This window comes from Canis lupus, chromosome 32 (genome assembly GCF_003254725.2).
Source record: "Canis lupus dingo isolate Sandy chromosome 32, ASM325472v2, whole genome shotgun sequence".
NCBI classification, from domain to species: domain Eukaryota; kingdom Metazoa; phylum Chordata; class Mammalia; order Carnivora; family Canidae; genus Canis; species Canis lupus.
The window spans coordinates 5,197,302-5,216,523 of NC_064274.1; the positions used below are offsets into that span (position 1 = coordinate 5,197,302).

The following is a 19,222-nucleotide window of genomic DNA, read 5'->3' on the forward strand; positions in this document are numbered from 1 at the left end:
CTGATCCCAGACCTTAGGATCATAACCTGAGCTGAAGGCAGATGTTTAACTGACTGAGCCACCCAGGAGCCCCAGAACTTAGACTTTCTATTTCATGGTACCACTCTTACTGTATCACTGGTGATACTGAAGATGGGTTCCAAGTAAGCTGAACTCATTTATACATTTACTTTAAAAAGATTCCTTTGAAGATCAATAACATCAGAAGATGAGGGTCTGCAAGAATGATGACAGGCCAGATACAAGCTCCATTTCTTCTCTTTTGTGTGAAGATGCAACTTATACAACATCCTGAAATTTCAAATAGAGACAGAGTAATTTGAATTTTCAAAAGAAGTGACTTAGGAAGCTATAACCTCTATTGGAATTCGGAACCAGAAAAGGTTTATTCCTGAAATGTTTCTCTTATTTTTAAAAAAACAATTTAAAAGAGCAAGAATGGGAAACCTGGGTAGCCCAGCGGTTGAGCATCTGCCTTTGGCTCAGGGTGTGATCCTGGAGTCCCAGGATCAAGTCCCACATCGGGCTCCCTGTGTGGAGCCTGCTTCTCTGTCTCTGCCTCTCTGTGTGTCTCTCATGAATAAATAAATAAAAATATTTTAATAAATAAATAAACAAACAAACAAGAATTGGGGCATTTGAGTCGCACAGTCACTTAAGCGTCCAACTCTTGGTTTCTGTTCAGGTCATAATCTCAGGGTCATAAGACTGAGACCCACGTTCTGCTCTGCTCTCAGCATGAAGTCTGCTTACCATTTTTCTCTCTCCCTTTCCCTCTGCCCTTCCCCATCACTCTCTCCCTCTTTCTCTCTCAAATAAATAAATAAATCTTTTTTAAAAGTAAATAATAAATAAATAAATAAATAAATAAATAAATAAATAAAAATAAATAACCAAGAATTTGTTTTCCCCTTCACGTTACTTTGATTTTATGTTTGATTGATAAATAACAACCAGGCTACAATATTTTACTTATTTAAGAAAATTTCCAGCAAACTTATCCCAATTGAACAGGCAAAATATACTATAATGCTGCATCAAGTCTAGACTGAAGTTAATTATAAATAATACAAAAACCATTTTAGACTTCTTGCTCTACGAGGTAAGTCAAGCATCTCATCAATTGATATATTATCAAGAGATTAAACACTACAACCAAATCAATAAAAGATTAAATGATTCAGTTCTAGGTAAATGACAATATGAACACCAATACCACCCTGAAAAAAAGAGTATCAAAGAGTCTCTCATTCTAGAGGAAGAATATCAAATATGCATCTTATGCATAAGGTCTATGGTTAGCCTCTTGCACTATTGGTGGGAATGTGAAATGGTTCAGCCACTCTGGAAAACTGTGTGGAGGTTCCTCAGAGAGTTAAAAATAGACCTGCCCTATGACCCAGCAATTGCACTGTCGGGGATTTACCCCAAAGATACAGATGCAATGAAACACCGGGACACCTGCACCCCAATGTTTATAGCAACAATGTCCACAATAGCCAAACTGTGGATGGAGCCTCGGTGTCCATCGAAAGATGAATGGATAAAGAAGATGTGGTCTATGTATACAATGGAATATTCCTCAGCCATTAGAAACGACAAATACCCACCATTTATTTCGATGTGGATGGAACTGGAGGGTATTATGCTGAGTGAAATAAGTCAATCGGAGAAGGACAAACATTATATGGCCTCATCTATTTGGGGAATATAAATAATAGTGAAAGGGAATAAAGGGGAAAGGAGGAAAAATAAGTGGGAAATATCAGAAAGAGAGACAGAACATGGAAGACTCCTAACTCTGGGAAATGAACTAAGGGTGGTGGAAGGGGAGGAGGGCGGGGGTTGGGGGTGACTAGGTGGCGGGCACTGAGGTGGGCACTTGACGGGATGAGCACTGGGTGTTATCCTATATGTTGGCAAATTGAACACCAATAAAAAATAAATTTATTATTAAAAAAAAGGTCTATGGTTAGCATTTTGAAGAGCATGTATAAGATACAGAATCTTCCAAGGTTTTCCAAGACAACCTTGATTTCAAACATCCTGCCCTATTCACCCCAGGTAATTACTGAATGGCTCCTATGTGCCATACTATTTGTCAAACTATGTATCCTAAATTTTGCTTGGAAAATATGATCAGAATAGGCTTTTGCTTCATCTACCATCATTGGATTTTGTCAGGATTTCTTTTCAAAATGTACTTCACAGAACTTGGACTTGAAGGAGTCCATTGTAAGAGTTAATGTTTCTGAAGCCAGACTGCCTGGATTCTTAACATAGTCCCTACTTGCTACCTACTTGCTGTATGACCCAGGGAATGCAATTTAGCCCCTTGGAGACATAGTTTCCTCAACTAGCAAAATGAATACTAATAATAGGTGTCGTATTGGGTTGTTAAGATATTAACTTCTCAGTAAATATTAATTCAATATTTTATCTAAGCTATTAATCAATTTAATTGACCATTGGATGAGACCAATACAGAGATACTACCATTTTACTTCAAAAATGGCCTCATGATAGGGGTGCCTGGGTGGCACAGTTGATTAAGCATCCAATTCTTGGTTTTGGCTCACATCATGATCTCAGGGGTGTGAGATTCAGCCCAAAGACGGGTTCCATACTCAGTGTGGCGTCTGCTTGAGAGTCTCTCTCCTCTTGCCCTTCCCACTTGTACTCTTTCTCTCTCTCAAATAAATCAACAATTTTTTTAAAAAACTGGCTTCATATACTATAAGAGGGGTATACAATTTGTACTTGAACTATGGATTTATTGATATGCTAGATTATCTTACCTTCTACCTTGCTTTTAATTTATAATATATAACTCCTATATTATTATATAAGTACCTTAACAATGTGAGAAAACATTCTTGTCAATTTCTTGTTGCCAGTATCTTATTACTTTAATTGCTCATTAAAGGAAAACCTTTCAGGATGGCATTATCGCATCTGCCTCATTATCTGTCTCCATATATTTTTAAATGAATGGAACTGCTCATTACACCAGAACCAAATTATTTCAGGTATTGCATCAAGGATATATTTGTTTACTCTTCTCTTCTTTGGTCTACATCAATATCAATACATACTTAATATCAGATATTCTATTTTTAATGTCTAATAAAAGGTTGGCAAATGAAATGCCAATATGGCATACATTTAACTTGGGATAGAATATATTTATACATGACTTTTTTTTTTTCCCCAAAAAGACAACCTGAATAGAAGGAATTATCTTGAAAAGTGTATAAGCAAGAAAATCTGAGTTCAACAAATAAGAATCCATTAATTCTTGAGAAGTAATTGTTATAGTAAACAACTACAAAGAAGCCAACTAAATGATGCTTGTAGAAAACCAGTTCTCATGGGTCCACTATGGAAGGACAGATGGTATAACATGAGGAAACCAACTGTGTAGTGCTGAAGTAGAGTCAAAGCATTAAAGGGGGGGAAAGAAAGGCTTATTCGGTCATGTGCAGAACAACTGTAACCCACACAATCTAACATAAGCATATCCCAGTCATACAGCCAATAAGCCTCACTCACAGTAGGAATTAAAGAAATGTGAGTTGTATGAAGAAATAATGAATGAGTTTGATCCTGAACTACAAGAAGGTAGAAAATGCAGAATAATGTGTTATATGTGCTTTTTATTTGTTTGGTTTTTGGCATAATGGCAATCAATTAATCTACCTCTCTAAACCTCAGTTCCTTCTTTAGGAAAATATATATAGTAATAATACTATAATTTAATGCTCCTTCCTACTCCAAAGGGCTATTGTAAATTTAAAATAAGAATATTCTGGAATTTACAAATGCTATACACAATTAAGTAATTTTTATTTCATTTCCTTGAAAAAAGTAAAAAGCCACTGGTATATTTATAAAGATTCTATCCCTTTCAATCTGCCGTTATATATCTAGAGGTGTGAGGATGAAGTTAAGGGTAGGATGGAAAAGGAAGAAATAAGTATACCTATGGAAGGAAGGTAGAGAATCTTCAATTATCCTTCCCCGTGATGGTTTAGAGAGACTGTCTACAGAAGCTGTGAAGCAAGGTAAGGAAGTCAGCATTGTTTTCCTCTGTAAGTCAAGCACTGGATGGCTTATATGGAAGATGACGTGGTCCCTGAGGAGAAAGGTGAGAGATAGCAGTTGGCAACAGTAAGTTGAAGAACAGTCATCACAAATTCAAGGTGTGAAAAGCACTATTAGTCACACAGGGCTATTTCAAGCTTCACTTGTACTCCTATCAAGCAATATGTGAGAAATGTAGCCTCCTTCCCTCCACTTTCTGAATGCAGAGGGAAGACTGTTCAGAAAGGGGAAACAAAGAGTTTCTTGTGTTAAAATATTAATTATTTGTGGGTGGTGCTTTCTAAACATAGCCAGGAGTTGTTATTGAAATGCAAATGTGAAAAAAAAAAGAAATGCAAATGTGTGTTTATTGCCCTGAGGGACATGCTGTTAAAAAAAAAAAAAAAGACAATACCCAGGGCTGGAAATTGCCCCATGGGCCAAGGGCAGATGTTGGGCAAGAGCACAAACCTGAAGAGAGGACAGGAAGAAAGGAGAAGGGGCAGGGAGGGGAAAAAAGGTCAGAAAGAAGTAGAAAAGGCCAGAGTGGACATCCCACGAGAGCTGATTAAAAAGTCACAGCTGAGCCCAGCCTTTGTCAAATCCAAGGAAGAATTCACTAGATTTAACGGGTAGAGTAGTCAACTAGTGAGGATTGGAAGACTCTTCCCAGTAGAAGCAAATATGATAAAGCTGATCTATTCTGCCTTCATCCTATGAAATGATATTGTACCCGGTAAGGTAGGGCCCAGCTATTCCTTCCCCTTTTACTATTAAGTAAAAATTGACCTAGAAATAAAATAGCCTTAGGGCACCCACATACAGAGCAGAATAGCAGAATCACTAGAGATGCGATAGAGAAGAGACAGAAAAAGCTGAGCTTATGAAATACTTAATGGAGAGCTTTCCCACTCAACTTTTTTGCTCACTGAATGGTGGAAGGAGAAAAAAACCTGGGACTCCCTAGGAAGGGGCCTGGAAGAAATAGAGGGAAATCAAATAAGCAAACTCCCATTCTTTCAGCTTTTCCTCACTTTAGCCATGCTGGAATATTAATAAAAACAACAACTAAAAACAAATGAATAAACAACTAGATATATTCGTGGACTTAGATGCACTCGGTCAATCATGCACCCTTGCTATATCAGGACAGCTTAATATACAAAGGCAAAATATTCAGGAAACTTGAATATGCTACAGTTTGGCAGGGAAGCAGAGCTGGGACTAAATTCATACCTGCTTGTCTCCTTTAGACTCAAAGTGCCTCCATATATGACTACTATTTATTCAACATCCTTTTTGTACTAAGCACTGTTCACTGTGTGGAATGCTGGAGCAGTAAACAAGGTACTCAACAGGGAAACACAAGACAGCACAGTTTGTTGGGAGTGGGACCGGAGAAGACTGCAGGCTCCTCTTGGCTGTGGAGAGACTTCATGAAGGAAGTAAGGGCTGAGCAGGAGTTTGCCACCTGTACCCTGCCAAGGATGACTTTCTTGGAAGAAAGAACTGACTAGTCATCAGCAAACTAAACCCCACTGGATTGGCATTTAAATGTTGTATTTTGAAAGGAATCTTAGAAGTCTTAAAGTATTTTGTCCCAGAGAATAGACATATTCTTTTGAGAAGGGGTAAAAGGATGTGAAGAAACTATGCTCCTTGAGAGAAATTAAGAAATTTTATGAAAGCCTTAAAAATAGGTGAACAAGATTCACATTCTCATAGTATCTGAGTAACATAAAGGATGTGTTAAAATAGTGACTTACTAATTCAATATTTTCACAAAATATATGAGTTCTTACAGGTTTTTTAGTGTGTTTTATTCTTTTTTGTTGTAGTTATTCTACTGAAAAGACCTAATCACTTAAAAAATAAAAAAAAAAACAAGTAAAGGATTCTGTCAATTGTATGAGTATTTAGAAGCCTCTTAATTTTTTAGAGGCTTCTAAATCAATCAATGTTTTGCTCCTATGATTGTAAGAATCAGGATAATTAGAGTTTGGTTTTTGAAATGGTAATTACTTGATCCTGTTCCATAACTGTATTCATTGATACATGAGGATTCATAGTAGGCCTACTAGGAAACAGTTTTTGCCATATATCCACCAACATTAACATTCCAAAAATATGTCCTATTCTTTCTTTGAGATATAGTTTATAACATGCATTTTTTGTTTTAATTTTTATTTGTTATTGAAGTATAGTAGACATAAAATAGTTTCATGTGGTTATCCCTGGTGACTCAGTGGTTTAGCACCTGCCTTTGGCCCAGGGCGTGATCTTGGAGTCCCGGGATCAAGTCCCACATCGGGCTCCCTGCGTAGAGCCTGCTTCTCCCTCTGCCTGTGTCTCTGTCTCTCATGAATAAATAAATAAAATCTTAAAAAAAATAAAATAGTTTCATGTGTTCAGCATAGTGATTTGACAATTCTATAATTATGTTATACCACAGTAAGTATAGCTACCTTCTGTCACCATATAAAGTTATTACACTATTATTGACCAAATTCCCTTTGCTATGTTTTTCATCCCCATGACTTACTTATAACTGGAATTTTGTACCTCTTAATATCCTTCACCTATTTCATGTATTCACTTATAATATATATTTTTAAAAGTACCTTTTAGAAGTGATATATGGGAACAACATAGTAAGACTTGCATTAAATGATCTTTAAAATACAATGAAGTGATACAGTATCTTGAAAGAGAAAAAAAATCTACAATTTGCTGAGTTTCTGTGTATCAAGTACATTAGATTACCTTATTTAATCTGTATAATAGTCTTTAGAAATAGAGTCAATTCTTTGTTATTCATAATAGTCACCTTTTATAAAGTCACCATAAACACTGTATTGGAGGATATAGAACCAATGTTCTATAATGTTCCAGGTTAAAGAAATATGGAGTTAGGTTCCTGCAAATCTCTGATCATAGTTATTTTCCATAACCAGTGAACACATAGCTTTGCTTTATGTGTGTTTCTGCTTAAAGACACCTTATCTATTATATGTTGTTCATTTACTAATGCTGAACTCATGGCCAACATTCAAGCATAACTCATGTGTGATAAAGTTTATATAACTCATGTGTTTTCTCCATTAGGCACATCAAGCCTTCTTATGCATCAAGAACAGCACTTGAGCACCATGCTTGGGGGCTATCATGGAGGGAAAGTCACCAACAAAAAAAAAAACACATAAATGTGAAAAAAACATGGCATCCAGTAGACTGTGAAAAGGACACCTGTTTATACTGTGAGAACTGAAATAAGAACATCACCTTATCCAACTTTAACAGGAAATGTGTACATTGGAAAGCTCACATTTTTCACCATTCTGCACATGTCCATGAATGATTGCAAAGGTGCCAAATATTGATTTTGAGGATACAAATAAATACTAATGAGTAGGTGAATTTGCACATACAGAATCTGCAAATAAAGAAGATTGATTATAAAGTCTGTTCATCCTAATAGGGAAATAGAGACCTAGAGAACTTAAATAATTTGTCCAAGCTCATCCAGTTGGGGAATAACTGGCACAATAATTGTTCAAAATTAGCCTCATCTTGAAACTTTAACCTCAACTAAATTTCCATATAGTCAGTGTACTGGAAAGATTCGGAACATAGTGGCTGGGTTCAAATCCTACTTCTTCCATTTACTAGTTGTCTACCCTTGGAATCTCAATACCACCTCACCCCACCCCACCCCCACCAAGCCTGATTATCTACCTGAGGAAGTGGGGACAATAACAAGTGCCATTAATTGAGTGGCTGTGGGGATTAGAGTGACTAGTACAGTTCTTAGCTGTGAAGTGCTCAGTAACTATTAACTTCTTAGGCTCTATTACTTTCTCTGTAGCCACCATATATTGAATGCCAACTGAGTTGTACACTGAACCAGGAACATGGTATTTATATAGTCCATCTCACAACCTATGACAAAGGTTAAAACACATTTTAGAGATGAGTAAACTGAAGCTCATAGAGGTTTAAGCTAAGTGTAAGCTTACTGCTAAGTTTAGTAGAGAAATTCAGATTTGAACTCAACTTTGACTCCAGCCAGCTTGTTTCTAATGCCTTCTCCCAGTGCCTCTTGGGTCCATCATTACAGGATCTGTATTTGAAGAATAATTATTTAACAGTGATTACATACACCACAGCACAAAATGCAACCCTCTTTCATCTGCTTTGTGCTTTTATATACAATTTCAGATGAATTAGAAATTCTCTAATTGCAAATACAGCTATGTCAGGACTCTGATGTATTAGTCATAATGCTATGTCAATTAGATAAAGAATAGCTCATCTTCATATTTTGTGACCTGAAAAATATACCAACAATATCCCTATTTTTCCTTGATTTCTTTTTGAAATATCTCCATCGCTTCCTCAAGACTATAATGTTGTAGACATAGAAGTCTTCAAGAGGCATTTAAAGTGAGGTGCTGGGATCCCTGGGTGGCGCAGCGGTTTGGCGCCTGCCTTTGGCCTAGGGCGCGATCCTGGAGACCCGGGATCGAATCCCACATCGGGCTCCCGGTGCATGGAGCCTGCTTCTCCCTCTGCCTGTGTCTCTGCCTCCCTCTCTCTCTCTCTGTAACTATCATAAATAAATAAAAATTTAAAAAAAATAAAACATTAAAAAAATTAAAAAAAATAAATAAATAAAGTGAGGTGCTTGTGATGATTCATTTTATGTCAACTTGGCAAGGCTAGGGTACCTAACTGTTTCATTGAGCACCAATCCAAATGTTGCTAGGAAGATATTTGTGATTATTATTAATAGTTTTTGTAGATATGATTAACAGTTACAATGAGTTGACTATAAGTAGACCAGATTATTCTCCATGTGCAGGTCTCATCCAATCAGTTGAAGGTTTTAAGAACAAAGGCTGAGATTTCCGGAGGAAAAAGGAATTCTGCCTGGAGACTTCATAGAAATCCTGCCTGAGTTCCCAGCCTGCCAGACCTATTCCAAGGACTGGAGATTCAAGACTACAACACCAACTCTTCCTTGAATTTCCATCTATCTACAGTCATGTGAACCAAATCCTTAAGTGAAATCTCTTGATAAATAGATGGATAATAGATAGGTAGATAGATAGAGACAGATAGATCTGTGTGTGTGTCCTATTGGTTCTGTTTTTCCAGAGAACTTTGACTAATCCAGTGACCAACTATCCTACTTTGCTCAGGACAGAGAAATTGTATGGGATGTGGACATTTCAGTTTTAAAGTCAGGATAGACTTGAGCCAACTAGGACAAGTTGGTCACCCTGCATTAAAGTATCTCTACCCTGTAGCAAGTGGCATGGTGAAAGGAAATATTAGTGCCATACAGATTTGCAGGATCCTTCCAATTATCTTGGCACAAGTTATCCAGCCAATAACAGGTCAAACTATGTTAACTTTGTACTGCCCTAGGTTGTGTTTGTGCATGATAAAGTTCACATAACATAAAATTTACTATTTAAACCAGTTTAAAGCAACATACCAATGTGCAAACATCATTACCATCTACTTGTGGAGTCTTTGCATCACCCTAAACAGAATCTCATGCTTGTTAAGCAGTCACTCTTCCCAGCTCCTGGCAACCATGAATCTGTTTTCTATCTCTATGGATATGTTTATTCTAGATATTTCGTATTAATGGAATCATACAACACAAGGTAAAATTTGTACATAAATGTTCATGGCAGTTCCATTTCACAATAATAGAAACGACCCAAATGTCCATCAGCAGGTGACTGGATAAATAAAATGTGGTATATCAATTTAAGGAATCTTATTTGGCAATGAGAAAGAATAAAGTCCTGAATACATGCCATTATGACATGTATATGTGTTGAAAACACTATGCTAAGTTTAGTAGGTTTTATAAGAGTACACAAGACAAGAATTAAAACAGAAAGAAAAAAATTCAGACTTTTTTTTTAGGTTTCCATTCAGGACCACAAGATAAACTTTGCAAAGATCCTCTCCTAACCATGTTACTACCCTATAATACTGTGTCCTCCATGTACTAATCTTTGCTGAAATCACTTAGCAACTCTCTTTCACTACCAAGCTTCCTTGGAAGCTTAGAGATTTGAGAGAATAGTTTGATTAATTCAATCCTTCAAATATTTTATAATATTATATATAAATGTGTGTATGGTTAATATACAGAGGAATTAAGACTTGGCGGGGTGGGATCAGTATATTACCCCAAAACCCCAATTAGATAGGCATAAGACCAAGGCATGGCTCTAACACCTAGGCCCATTCTCTTACATATAAAAAATATAGTAAACCATGAACATTCACTTTTATAAAATAGCAACTCAGGAGATTTAAATTCAAACATAAGTATGGAGTATAAATAGAAGGACAAATACAATCAGGTGGACTCAGTTAAGGAGGTCATAGTGTTAAGCATGTAGTGTATGCCCAATGACATATCACATTGAATTAAAAGGTTGCCTGAAGGAATTAAGTTTTGACCTAGACTTTTACAATTCAAGGAACACAGATTATGAGAGAGACTGAGGAAAAGTGTTTCAGGATTTAAATCATTTATTCATGCATTCAACAACTCTTTGACAAGCAGCTACTATGACCAGGTGCTTTTTATGGTTCTGAGGCCGTAACTGTCCTTACACACATAGAGTTTACACAGAGGGCAGGCCAATAATAGCAAAATGGTCAGATGTATTGAGTTTATGGAAAAATGTAAGCAGAGAAGAAGCTGATGAAAGATAGAGGCCCTTGAATTCTGGACTGAGGTGTTCAAATGTTAGATATGTTAGGCCCTAGATAGTCTCAATAGATTCCTGGAGCATGAAGATATCATCCTTGGCTATTCTTGTCCTATTTCTGTGTGTGGAAAAAGATAGGGAATGTAAACAAGTGATTGTTCTAAACAGGCATGAATATGAGTGCAGTCTGCCATTGCACAGGAAGATAACAGTATGACTGTGGCCTTCCCACTTTTTCACAGGATTTTTAAAAACTCCTATCAAGACTGACTTTGTGCAGGGCTTAGTTACACATTCGGCTATTATTACTCTGATAAGAAAAACCATTAAACACCTGTGTTGGGTAATATATGTCAATAACATCTCCCCTAGATCAGGACTCCATCTATACTCATCAATATTTAGCAGGACTTCTACCATGACCTGGTAAATAGATACGAAAAAGTCCACCTCTCTGCAGAAGTAGAGATAAGTACTTCCCCAGAATATTACTATAAGATGCTACTTGGATCTCCTTTATAATCCTATAATAAAACCAATAATAACACTTTGTACTTAGGAACTGCCTCACACTGAAAATCTCAAATGTTTTATAGACCATAAATTCTCCCAACACCCTTCATGAGATAAAGAATAATCACCCTCTCCAATTAACAGTTAAACCAGAAACTAGCTTGGCTGAATGACTGGCCCAAGGCCACTGAGGTAAGACGGAAGTCCACTTGTTCTGCAGACTAAAGCAGGGCTGATGCTCAACAAAGGAATGAGGGAAGTCATACTTCATCCCAAGTACTGGTTCCTCTTCCTCTTTCTTTCTCTACCAACTTCTCCTGATTTACAACATCTCCCCCAAGGTATTAAATGACACCAGTTGATAATGCTCAAAGTGTTAGCCTTCCCAGGAACATCTACCTTTTATTAGGGGGCTCTTGAAAGCTGGCTGAATTTCAAGAACCCAAGAAAGGAGCTCTTTGACTTGCTGCTGGAGAGTCTGTTCTCTTCTCAGAGCTCACGAAGTGTACTACCCCAGGAGTCATTCACCCTTGTACTCTGCGGCCCGGAGAGTACTCTCCTTCCCCAGAGTACTCTCCTTCCCCTACTACATCATCCAGTACACTGAGGTTTTGCTTTGTCTTAAGGACGGGAGTGGGAACCAAAGTCCTCTTTGTGCCCAGAACTACCCGACATCAGGACCCACCGGACCCACCTGGTCCCATCTGTGTATTTTGTAATCACATTCTTTGTGGCCAAATATTGTTAGCAAGTGTATCGTCTCTTGAAGTGTGCTAGGAATACAATCCAAACACTGCCACCAGGTGGGATCTCTTTCATCTAGCGTGACATTTTCCACAGCATTTCCAAATTCAACAACATTAAAGATCTCTTCCTACCTGGAAAGGAGAGAACAGAACAATTTGAAACCACCGGAAAATGCCTGGTTGCCATTGCCCTTTGTTAGGACTTGTATCCAATTCTCTGTAATTTCACATAGCCAGGCTATTACACATGATTCCAGAGGAAAGTAGGAACTAGGAACTTAGGACATGCGGTTTGCTATATGATCACTTGCATATCTTCTATGACATGCATCACTTCAAAGCTCTGGAGGAGGCAACCACACATTATGTATAAGGGCTGAATGCACAGAGAAAAATACTGAACATTTTTCCCCTCCCAATTTTCACACCACTGAAAGGAAGTAGTAGTGTTTTTCAATATATAAAAAGGAAACAAATTTCTATCAACTTGAAGTTCCTCTGTACAGCTCTGTGGAGGCTGCATAGATGTAATAGACTATGCCCAAGTTAAAAACAAATAAATAAAAAAAGGAAGCCTCTCTTTTCATCTTTCTGCCATCCTGGTGACAGCATGAGGATGTCACTGATTCTGCCTACGTACTCTTCTTTCAGCTGCTCTTCTAAAGGACATTTAAAGAATACCTACTGTTGGCAAAATGTTATCCCAGTTGCTATGCATGATTCTTAACCTTAAGAAACTGCATCTTAAATACAGATGCACATGTACACAGATGCCCATTTTATATGGTCAGTTAACTTCCCATATGTTTATGTACCAAATAATAATGGCCTTGACTCATCTAAGAAGGCTTTATGAAAACATTAAAATCCGAAGTTTGCTAATCTGGGGAGAATAAACACTTTGGCTTGGTTGTGTGTCATATTAGGAGGAAATTTGCATGAGAGTCTTTGTAAGCAAGAACAACTGCCACAGGACAGCAACAGATTCTTGAGGCTATTCCTCATCAATTCCTTAAAATTCAAAAATGTATACTGACTTAGCTATAAAGATCATCATAAATCCCTTTTTAATTGGTTACACTTCCTCCAAAATATGTACTTCAGTAAAAATGTGTTGCACATTTAGTATAAATGTGGGAATTACAAAAATGGAAAAGCAGGGCAGCCCAGGTGGTTCAGTGGTTTAGCACTGCCTTCAGCTCAGGGTCTGATCCTGGAGACCCTGGATCAAGTCCCACATCAGGCTCCCTGCATGAAGCCTGCTTCTCCCTCTGCCTGTGTCTCTGCCTCTCTCTTTCTGTGTGTCTCTCACAAATAAATTTTTAAAAAATCTTAAAAAAAAAAAAAAAAAAGGAAAAGCAGCAACCATTGGTCTCCCGGAGCTTAGGATCCATCAACTTCCGTTCTCTCTTAATTCCTGCCCAGCCAAATTCTACTCAGCTTGCCCAGCACTGTCCAGACACTCCTGTTCTGTTTATGGCTCAGCAATAGTTACTACGATTGACAACATGGATACCTGAAATATCTATATAGCGTTTATGCAATCACTCTTCATTGCCCAGTAAAAGAATTGGTTTGCAGGACCTGGCTCCCTGCCAAAGCTATCAAGATCTTAATTTTATAAGGCAAGAATTTACCCTAGAGTTCAAAAATTGAAAAACAGGGTGGAGGAGTTGTTGTTGGCGATCATTTGTGGTCAAGGAGAGCTGTTTGCTTTTCTGTGGGCAGATATCCAGGGGCAGTTTAAAATGACTTCCCTCAAGGAAGAAATGCCAGAAAAACACCTGGAAATCCTGAAGCAAAAGTAAAGAATAAAATTAGTTCCCAGTGGTGATATTTATCATTTCTGCATTCATCACCATACCTAAACAACTTTAATTGATCCTGTGAAAGTTTCACGTGGGCCACCTGAGCAGCTATGCCTGGAAGTCTGCAGGGTGAAAAGGCAGATGCTTACAAGCGTGACAATCATTGGGTCCCTGGGTTGCATAGGTGACAAATGAGATCACCCCCTGCCACTGCCTTTCAGCTCCAGGTGACTGGAGGCTCTGTAACCTCTTCCATCCATAGTCTCATTGCCAACTGTCTCCTGGGCTGTATTTAGTGGAAGTGTTGGTGGCAAGGAAGAGGGACAAAAGGAAAATGGGAGAAAGTAGAGAGGGGTTTGAGCTAGAGAGTAGAAGATAGAGAGAGGAGAGAGAGAGCCACGTGTATTTCAGCATTGCCAGCTATGGTAGCCTGGAGACACGATTACCTGGGAAAATGCTATGGAAATAGGAAGGGAAGTGTTCATGGAATTGTGTATGGCACCGTTGCTTGGTCACAAAGTAATTTAAGTGTTATGCTTTTAGAACCCAACTTAGGGACACTTGGGTGGCTCAGTCAGCTGTGTCTGGCTCTTTAAAAAAAATGTATTTATTTGCTTGAGAGAGAATGAGAGAGCACAGAGGGAGAGGCAGAAGAGACTCCTTGCTGAGCAGAGCACCCAACATGGGGCTCGATCCCAGGACTCTGTGATCATGACCTGAGCTGAAGGCAGATGCTTAACTGACTGAGCCACCCAGGCATTCCAGGGCATCTGACTCTTGATCTCAGCTTAGTCCTTGATCTCAGGGTCATGATTTCAAGCCCTGCTTTGGCCTCCACACTGGGTATAGAGGCTACTTTAAAAAAAAAAAAAAATGAGACACTCCAACTATCAAAATCACAAAGACTAAACCAATAGCCAGTGAAAGAACAACCTTCAAGGTGGGCTTGTAAAATTTCTCATGCTGTGAATGCAAGCATGACAGAAAACATTCTACCAAGGAGAAAGACAGCAGTTATTATAAGTAAAATCCTATTCATTTTTTAGGGTGGCTGTGGGTTGGTGTCGTGGTAAATTCTCACAGCACCATTATCAGTAGAAAATTTTCAGTATAGGTGGAGTTGAATAATACAAGGAGAAATAGGACTAGGCATGTCAATTAATTATATAATCTTTGTGTGTTATTCTGATATGTTAATCATGACACAGAATATAAAACAGCATAAAAAAGGAATAAAGTCACCTCACAATATAATTCCTTTCTAATTAAACAGGAAAGGTCAAAACATTATATGATTATAAAGATACAATTAGCACATGGAGATCTTCTATGCTCTAGGCATAGAAATAGGGAGACTGACAAGATATATCCCAATATACTAATTTTGGTTTTGTTTGTTATGATTACGGGTAACATGAAAATACACAAAATATAGTTACTACCCTCAAGGAGTTGACTAATTCTTATTCCTTACTATATTTGTTTAATCATCTTTAATTTTAACATCTTTAAAGTTTTAAGAAATGTCATAGTTGAAAAATGGTTAAAATTAATGCAGAAAAAAGAATAATCAAAGGCTAAAACTAAATAGGAAGACAGAAATATTTTGTATTCTGTATATTTATATAGGACAACAAATTTGCTGGTGGGAGATATTTGACATAACACCTCTTAGCTTGTCACTATTCAGTTGGACTCAGCTCCATAAATACTGGTTAAACACATAACAAGGTATAGCGATATTAGGGGAAGGCAATGGGAGTAAGAGATGAATGATTGTCTCTGCCTTCAAGGTTCTTGCATCCAATAAGAAGTAAGATTGATATAATGTTATTTCCACCTCTTCCTAATCCCAAATCTGTGCCTTAGATTCATGTCCGATTTTCTTTTCTTTAAGATTTTATTTATTTATTCATGAGAGACACAGAGAGAGAGGCAGAGACATAGGCAGAGAGAGAAGCAGGCTCCCTGCAGGGAGCCATATGCAGGACTCAATCCCAGGACCCTGTGATCACACCCAGAGGCAAAGGCAGATGCTTAACCACTGAGCCACCCTGGTGTCCTTTGTCTGATTTTCTTATTTAGGATAGAGAACAGGGCCAAGCCTTTGGGTGAAACTCTCTGAGTGACTAGTTGTTTTCCATCACTGGACAGCACTCAGCAGGCTCTCCATTCCAATTTTTTCCTGGGGTCTGAAACATTTTTCTTCCAGACCTTCTTAAGGCTGACTTTGCCATCATCCAGGTCTCATTTCAAATGCTGGGTCCTCAGAGAGGCCTCTCTTGACCACCTCACCATCCTGAAACATCACCCCTGCCAATATTCCCTTTCCCATATCCACACCATTCTTGATCCTATTACTTGGTAATCCTGTGAAATTCTTGTACTTTTTTTTGGTTTAGGTTTACTGTCCATTTCCCTTGGAATATACACTCCATGAGGGTAGGGAGTCTTTTGTATGGCTATATCTCCAGCTTCTAGAATAGTATATGGCTTATGATGTATACTCAATGAATATTTATGATCAAATGAGAGAGAGAAAAAAAAAAACAAAACACCTGCCTCTGCCTCTCTGGGTCTTATTGTCTTGACCCTAGATTTTTCTTTAAAAAGACAAACATTCATTTAGTTCCTAGTTTCATCTCTAGCACCTGGAAGAACTTCTACATAATGGATGTTCGGTGTATATATATATATATATATATGCAAAATAATGATAGAACAAGAACCAGGGGGAAAAAAAGACCTAAAAAGCAGAAAATCAAGAACAAAAACATTGTGTAAGCCAGGTTATGGAGTTGTGTGTTGATTTCCTTGTCTTTGTTTCCATCAACCTTTAAGTGTTGTTCACAAGTTCTAGGCTTGCCTCAGCTATGTGACAAAAATCAACGATTAAGGATGAGCTATGTGAGAAAACTTAGCCCAAGTGAGAGGAGTAACAGAATCCTTTAGTGCAGCACAATGATAAAAATCAGAATCAGCCAGAGAAGGATCCAACAGTTGGAAAATCTCTGGGGACAGAGAGTGTGACAAGAGGTCCAGCCTTTCTTCCCAGGTGGATGTTCTCCCATTACTGCCAACCCTGGGGGAGCTGGGTTTTATTAGAGAGGCAGCCGTTTCTTAATAAGAGCAAACAATACCAACATACAGAATCTCTTAAGTGCTACAAGAGGTCCTAAATGCTATGAATATTTAGAGGAGTAAGAGCTCACAAGTCCTTGGACTGATTAGGAATCACTCCATGGAGAAGGTAGCATCTTCAGATGGGTCTTGAGGAGCACAAACCAGGCATATGAAAACAACAAGAGAGGAAAGCAGAAAAGGACCATCTAGTATGGCTGGAACATATAGGATATGTGGGAAAGAAGACAGGTACTCAAGAAAATTGGGTCAAGGACAGATTATGGAAGGCTATGAACACCAAACTGAGGTTTTGTTTTGTTCAAATTCATTTGGTAATGAGCAACTACTTACTGCTTGTTGAGAAAGCTTAAAATACTACTGAACTAAGCTTTAGGAAAATCGATCTAGTGGTGGTATTTAGATGATTACTAGGGTAGGCATGATTCTAAAATGACTCTCAGTCATTTGTATCATTGCCTCCATCTTCAGTGTAAGAGGAAGCTGTGGATATGATGGAATATCACTTTGACGATTAGCTTATGTTATGGCAAAACTGAGTTTAAGAAAGGGAGGTTATCCTCTGTGGGTCTGAACTCAGGCAAGTCCCTGATCCCTTGGGACACCTGGGTGGCTCAGTGGGTGAGCATCTGCATTCAGCTCAGGTAGTGATCCTGAAATCCTGGAATCGAGTTCCGCATAGGGCTCCTTACAAGGAGCCTGCTTCTCGCTCTGTCTCTGCCTCTCTCTCTGTGTCTCTCATGAGTAGATTTTTTTAAAAAAATCTTTAAAAAGAATGGGATCTTTTTTTGGAGAAAGAAATTAGAAATACTGTATTAAACATGTAAGACGCTTTCCACTGGTGGCTTGGAGATGAAGGCGACCACATGGCAGAAATGACAGGTGGCCTCTGGAAGCTAATGACAAGCCCTGCTAATAATAACCAGCAAGACAATGAGCCCTCAATCCTGAAACTGTAACGAACTGGATTCTGCCAACAGTGAATGGGCTTGGAAGAGAATTCTTACTCAGAGCTTTCCAATAGAAACACCACCTACCCAACACCTTGAATGAGAGACCCTGAGCAGAGAAGCCAGATGAGCCCACCTGAACTTCTGATTGGAGGACCTGTGAGGGTGTGGGTTTAAGCTCCTAAGTTTGTAGTAACTTGTTATACAGCAATAGAAATCAAATACAGCAGGAGTGAGGATGAATGGAGAACCATTTGGGAGTTTAGGTTAGAATAAACTAGTAACTTAATGAAAGAGGTTGCAGTAAAAATAAAGAGGACAGGTGGAAGAGAGATCAAAGAGGTAGCCTCTGTGTGACTTAGTGATGGATTAGCTCTAGTGGTCAGAGAGAGGAAGAGGGGGGAATGTGAGTCTGAGACAGGGAACCTGGATGGCTGAAAGGATAATGGTGCCATTTATAGAAGAATGGAAACCAAGAATAAGATGGTGAAGGATGACCATTTTCATTTAAGATGCACAGAATTTGTGTGATGCCAACAGCATATCCACAAGTTTATTAAAAAATGGGAGCCTGGAGCACCTGGGTGGCCCAGTCAGTTAAGCACCTGACTCTTGATATCAATTGGGGTCATGATCTCGGTGTCATGAGATCGAGCTGCACATTAGGCTCCATTCTCAACGGGGAGTCTGCTTCTCTCCTCTCTCCCTCTCTCTCTCTCTCTCTCAAATAAATAAATAAATAAATCTTTTTTAAAAATAGGATTCTGAAATTCTATAGAGAAGCTTAGGCTAGGAAAGTCATTTTGGAGTTCCTAATAAATAAATAAAAATGCACAGCTACAGTGAGTTAACTGAGGAAATTACTGGAGAAAACTATTGGCATAAAGTTGGATGAGGATCTCAGAGGAAAGGCCTCTCTCACTTCTGTGCTCTTGAAACTTCCTCTGCCTGGAATATTCTATCTGAAATAATCCTGTAAAACCACCTACTTAACTTTCAAATCTCAGTTCAAGCATCATCTCCTCCTTGTAGCACTTCCTGCCTTACGCAGCCATTCAACATTATCTTAAGGTTTCTTAAGTGGCAATATTCTTATCTCCCCAGTAGACTAAGTTTTCAGAAGACAGGGGCCATTTTTATTTCATCTTTGCATTCTCAACACCAAATCAAGTGTCAAGAACACAACAGACACTGCATATTTGCTGAGTGAATGAAACAAAGATAGGAATAATCAAAAA

At 38.3% G+C, this 19,222-nt stretch overlaps 1 protein-coding gene across 1 annotated transcript in view; it reads left to right on the forward strand.

The window, feature by feature from the left end:
- CFAP299 (cilia and flagella associated protein 299) overlaps nucleotides 1-8,748 on the forward strand; it is a 622,454-nt gene extending 613,706 nt beyond the window's left edge. Inside the window, exon 7 of the transcript XR_007407864.1 lies at nucleotides 7,189-8,748. The gene's annotated coding sequence lies outside the window, so the exon portion shown is untranslated. The remainder of the gene's footprint in view (nucleotides 1-7,188) is intronic.
- Nucleotides 8,749-19,222: the final 10,474 nt, after the last annotated feature.